The sequence below is a fragment of the Podarcis gaigeae genome, assembly GCF_964106915.1.
Source record: "Podarcis gaigeae genome assembly, chromosome: 6".
Taxonomy (NCBI): domain Eukaryota; kingdom Metazoa; phylum Chordata; class Lepidosauria; order Squamata; family Lacertidae; genus Podarcis; species Podarcis gaigeae.
Genome location: NC_139682.1, coordinates 48,175,457 through 48,181,641, shown reverse-complemented (window position 1 = coordinate 48,181,641; position 6,185 = coordinate 48,175,457).

Sequence of the window (6,185 nt, the reverse complement as noted above, 5' to 3'; positions counted from 1 at the left end):
GTTTGTGCGGTGGGGATGCTGGCTGTATATAGTACACACAGGTTATCATGATGAAGTCAGACAGCATTACAAAACAGGATACAGAGCAATATGAATCGCTCAGTGAAATGATTTTCTTCCGCATCTCCATGAGTCTGAGTCACCTAAAATTATTCAGTTATACTGAAAACAGAAAGCAGAGCAAAACAATACCTCTGAAATAGCTCGGGCTTCAGCAAAAAAATTAAAACAAACCTAAGCAGCAATCCTATACCAGTGGTACCTCGGGTTAAGTACTTAATTCGTTCCAGAGGTGCGTTCTTAACCTGAAACTGTTCTTAACCTGAAGCACCACTTTAACTAATGGGGCCTCCTGCTACTGCTGCGCCGCCGGAGCACGATTTCTGTTCTCATCCTGAAGCAAAGTTCTTAACCCGAGGTAATATTTCTGGGTTAGAGGAGTCTGTAACCTGAAGCGTCTGTAACCTGAAGCGTATGTAACCCGAGGTACCACTGTACTTCTGGGGACGGAAATCTTTTTCTGCCCAAGGACCACATTCACTTGCGGGCACCCTTCCAAGGAACTGCCTGTCAGTGATGGGAGGGGCCAGAGACAAAATGGGTGGAGCAATTAATGTAACCCCCCCCCCCCATAGTGGTCACACAAAAGCCAGTTTCTAAACAAACTTACCACTCCATCCTCAATTTAGGCAAGCAAGAAATGCCATCAGAATTCAAAGACATATTCCAGCCAGCAGGGTCAGGGAGTGGTGTGTCCTGGGGGAGTCCTAAGGACCAGACAGGGAAGATCAGAAGGCCACATTTAGCTCCTGCGCTTGAAGAGCACCATTGATATCAATGAGACTTACTTTTAACTAGACATGGATTGTTTTTTGTGTTCTTGCCAAATCTGTTCCTGAGTTTGTCTTAGAGTGTGGATCTGCAGACATCAACATAAACAGAACCAGTCTGAAAGAACAAATTCTTGCATTCATCCTGGGTCTTTGTGAAGACAAAGAGAGGCTGTGAAATAATTGAAGAGGGTGCGAAATAGATGCCATCAGGATTGCGAGTTGTCTCACCAGTGCAGCCAGGATTATTAAGAGTTATATCATAGAACTGTAGAGTTGGAAGGGACACTGAGGGTCATCTAGCCCAACCCCCTGTAATGCAAGGAGATGCAGCTGTCCCCTATGGGGATCTGCAACCTTGGCATTATCAGCACCATGCTCTAACCAACTGAGTGGTATGCTTGATGAATATCCCAAATTTGATGGGTCTTTCCCCCATAAAGATGGGATTATGCATATACTAATGAATAGTCCCACTTAGCTACATTAGCCCTGCCTGCTCCATCTAGACTATGTGAAGTTGTGTATCTTGGATGGTTTTCAGTCTTCGCCATTTACATGATTTGCACATATAATACACAGCTGGTAGCCAGAAGTGCATTATTCTGGCCCTAGCTTTGGCTACTAACTTCCTACATCCATAATATGCAAATACAAGCCTTGCACACATTCACACATTGGTGCAGCCCTTCTGGAGTTGGAAGAGAAGCCACTGCTTCCTCTTCCTCTTCAGTGCTTCTTTCATCGGGTGCTGCCTGAGGCAGCTACCTCACCCTGCCTCATTGGTGGGCCTGCCCTGCAACTAAGGGATCATTTCCTTCTTCCTCAGAGTAACACCTTCTTTCTACGAGACCCTCCTTCTCCATGACAGCAGAGAACCCATCTTCCTGGTGGTGAGACACAACGGCCCCAAAGGCCTCATCCACCAACCTCCCTGCTTTTGCTCACCTTTGCAGGTCAGCCACCTTCACCTCAAGGGAACGAACTCATTGCACCAAGGAACTTCTGTCCAACAGACAGTTGGTCATAGCCTATCTGCTTCGCTTTCTCCCACCTGCAAATATCCTGGCCCTTTCAGTTGCACCCCAGTCCCCCTTTACATGGCGCAGAATGAGGATTTGCAGCTTTGCGAGGTTAATCTGTGTTTTAGGCAGAGGTACTCTCTCTTCAGGGACGCAGGTGGCGCTGTGGGTTAAAGCCTCAGCGACTAGGACTTGCCGATTGAAAGGTCGGCGGTTCGAATCCCTGCGGCGGGGTGCGCTCCCGCTGCTCGGTCTCAGCGCCTGCCAACCTAGCAGTTCGAAAGCACCCCCAGGTGCAAGTAGATAAATAGGGACCGCTTACCAGCGGGAAGGTAAACGGCGTTTCCGTGTGCAGCTCTGGCTCGCCAGATGCAGCTTTGTCACGCTGGCCACGTGACCCGGAAGTGTCTCCGGACAGCGCTGGCCCCTGGCCTCTTAAGTGAGATGGGCGCACAACCCCAGAGTCTGTCAAGACTGGCCCGTACGGGCAGGGGTACCTTTACCTTTACCTTTACTCTCTCTTCAAGGGACGCGGGTGACACTGTGGGTTAAACCACAGAGCCTAGGACTTGCAAATCAGAAGGTCGGTGGTTCAAATCCCCACGACGGGGTGAGCTCCCGTTGCTCGGTCCCTGCTCCTGCCAACCTAACAGTTCAAAAGCATGTCAAAGTGCAATTAGATAAATAGGTACCGCTCTGGCGGGAAGGTAAACAATATTTCCGTGCGCTGTTCTGGTTTGCCAGAAGCGGCTTAGTCATGCTGGCCACATGACCCGGAAGCTGTACGCCGGCTCTCTCAGCCAGTAAAGCGAGATGAGCACCACAACCCCAGAGTCAGCCACGACTGGACCTAATGGTCAAGGGTCCCTTTACCTTTACTCTCTCTTCTGGTGCAACCATGCAAAGCCTAAGCTAAGTCTGAATGAAAGAGAAGCCTGCACCTACCCAGGTAACCTCCCTCTTCCTCTTTTAGGAGGCCTACTTCCCATTTTGAGAACCACAACGAAAAATGATTGCAAAATAAAATTGCATTAAAATTGCCATGACATGCTTTGGGGCAATTACACGTTCACTGTTTTATATAATCCCCAAATGCTCCTAGAATGCTGCAGTATAAAACACACCTAAGGGAACATCAGGTTTTAAAACAAGCGAAGCTTGGGAAGGATACATATTGCCTACGTGTCTAGATTAGAACAGCTGCCACACAGGAAATGAAGGCCGCCACTACTGTTTCACCATTTGTTCTCTAAAGAGGGAAGTTGCTAGCTAAACACGTCCTGCTATTGCCCTCTAGTGTCCTTTACATAGTATGTCTGAAACAAAAAAATCAGTTACAGATAGGTAGCCGTGTTGGTCTGCCATAGTCAAAACAAAAAAAATTCCTTCCAGTAGCACCTTAAAGACCAACTAAGTCAGTTCTTGGTATGAGCTTTCGTGTGCATGCAAGAAGTGTGCATGCACACGAAAGCTCATACCAAGAACTAACTTAGTTGGTCTTTAAGGTGCTACTGGAAGGAATTTTTTTTGTTTTGACAAAAAAATCAGTTCAGGATATGGAACAATTTCCATAGCGTTTACCAATCAATCCCTCTTCCCAAGGAACTCTGCAAAGTGTAGCTCTTTTAGGGGACTAGAGGGTCTCCTAACAACTGTAATAAACTACAATTCCCAGGATGCTTTGGGGGAAATCAAGACTGTTTAAAGTGGTATGATGGTGCTTTAAATGTCTAGTGCAGATGGGGCCTTATTTCAGTCTTTGCCGACCTGGTGCCCTCCAGAAATTTTGGGCTACAACTCCCGTCAGCTCCAGCCAGCTGTAGTCCAAAACATCTGGAGGGCACCAAATTGGCAAAAGCTGGCTTAGGTCTAATCTGGAGATCAGCTGAATAAAGTCTCTGCTAGGTGTTACATATAGCAGGGTACACACCAAGGATTCTGGGATACAGAAGCAAGAGTTACTCCCCATTTTTGGTTTGTAATCCAGATCTGTCCCATACAATATAGGGAACACACACAGGTTCCTGGTTAGGCAGACAGCAGAAGAGGAAAATGACAGTTTTTTATATTAGCAAAGCAAGGGATTAATTTTGGATAGTGTACCATCTAAGAGTAAAGTGAAGCCAAATTGTGCAGTATTCCACAACTGAAACTGAGTCTGCAACTGACCTTAGGGCAAGGGTGGTTAATTCTCAGGTTGAAAGCCTAATCTAGCTCCCCAACAATTTTTTCCTAGCTTCCTAAGACCCTACTGACCCTACTGCTGCCTGGGTAGACCACAGGCCTGGGCAGGCCAGATCATCCTCTTATATACCTGCTGGGATTGACAAGTCATCTGACCCTCACCTGAATCTCATAGCTCTCCTATAGCTGCCTCTGATTAGTTATCATTTAACTCTTGGGGAAAATAATTAGCATCACAAACCATCACAACTTTTCTGCTTGTATATGTTGATAATATAATTTTGGTTACTGAGGACAAACAAGATTGCACAAAAACAAGATTGGGTGCAGGCCTGGCCAGGACATAGGCATCCTGACTGTGACAAAGGTGACCTGTGTGCTTGCTTGATTAACAACTGTTGGGAACTTCAAGGTCCCTGCTCTCCCTTCTTATGGTCCTTGCACTGGACCTGAAGACTCCAATAGAGAGCATTCCATGTCAAGAAGGAGGGCAAGTGGGCACTCTATTAAATGACAGGGCAGGAGTTACACGGAGCAGGGCCTATTCACTGGTGGTTCCCATTGTATGCCTCGCTCTTCCCAGACCTGCTCTCTTTTGGCCTGTATATTGGAGCTTTATAATTTAGGAAGACTTTGGAAGAACTGGTTGACAAGTCTTATCAGTTGCTGACATATGAGCGGATTTTATTTGCTGCTGTTCTGTGCTTCTGGTGCACCAGGGTTTACACGAGCGTAATAGAGTTGGCCAGGATGCCAGAAGGGATACAATTTACGAGCTTTCTCCAGTATCTGCACAGCAGGGGGTGTTCAGTCAACAGTGCAAAGGCTGAGCTGAAGCATTCTCTGCTGGTTACCTGCTTTCAGCAATAGGGGTCGCTGTTTGGTTAGCTGTCAGATTCCAGAGCTCCCTATTGGTGGCTCTTAGGTAATTCAGAAAATACAGAGTCCATTCATAAAACACAGTGTTCATTCATAAAGCAGTAACATAAATCTCCGTTGCTACATATTGGGTGTATATTTCAGTGGTTGAACGTACAAGTTTATGGCCATGCTGTAGGATAGTGCTGCCCAGGCCGCAGGCCTGCCCTCTACCTCTACTGCACTGCTGCTACATAACATTTCCCCTTTCCCGTCACTCTGTGCACTCCATATAGCTTTCATCACTGTCTTTTCCATTCAGACACTTTTGAAAGCAGCCTCACATTATGTAGCAGCCAGGACTTTGCAAAGAACCAGCAAGTGAAAGTGGTGTTCTGCATGCAAGCTTTATGAATCACTACAGTAAGGAACCCAGAATGCATGTGGACTGATCTCGCCCGTAGTCCTTTCAGAGCTTTTGTTGCCTCTTAGCAGGGACTCCAAACAAAGGACTGTGTTGAAGCACTGAAGCCAAAAATAGCCCACACACCTGAGGCCTGCTTTTCTTTCAGATTCAGAACTCAGAATGTGAAGCAGGAGGGAATTATTCTGATAGCGAAAGCCTGTAAACATCTAAATGCATCAGAATAAAAGGCGGAGGTGCATCTCACAGTGTTTAACAGGCAACAGTTGGCTGTATTGTTCCAAGGGCCTTTCTGGAATTCGTAACATTACAGAAGGAGAAGGGAACCCATATTTTAGCTCAAGGGCCACATTCCCTCATAGACAACCTTCTGGGGGCCACATGGGGCCAGAGTGAACATGACCAGAAGTAAAAGTGGGTGGAGCAATAGATCTGATTCTTAATTTCGAACAGGAGGCTACTTCCCAGCCACACGAAAAGCAAAAGGTTTCTGCACATACCCCCACCCCTCTCCACTCTTCAACTAGGCAAGGAAGAGAATATATCCCATCTAAGCTAAAGTTCTGAAGGAGGGCATGGAGAGGGGCGTGTGAGTATTGTGGGCCGGGAAGAGTGCTGAGGGCGAGGCAGAGAGGCCTAAAGGACTGCAGTTCCCTATCCCTGCATCAAATGATAACCTATGTCTATGCTGAAGGTTTGAACAATGGGCTGTGAATTTGGGCACAATAAGCCAGTTAATAGGAATCTTTCCCATTTGTTTTTCACCCTTCCTAAATCCAAGGCTGGATTTAGATGAAGAGAGGCCCTCGGCTACTCCACTTGTGAGCCCCCTCCCCCTTCCCCACTCTCACAACTAGAAGAAAATGG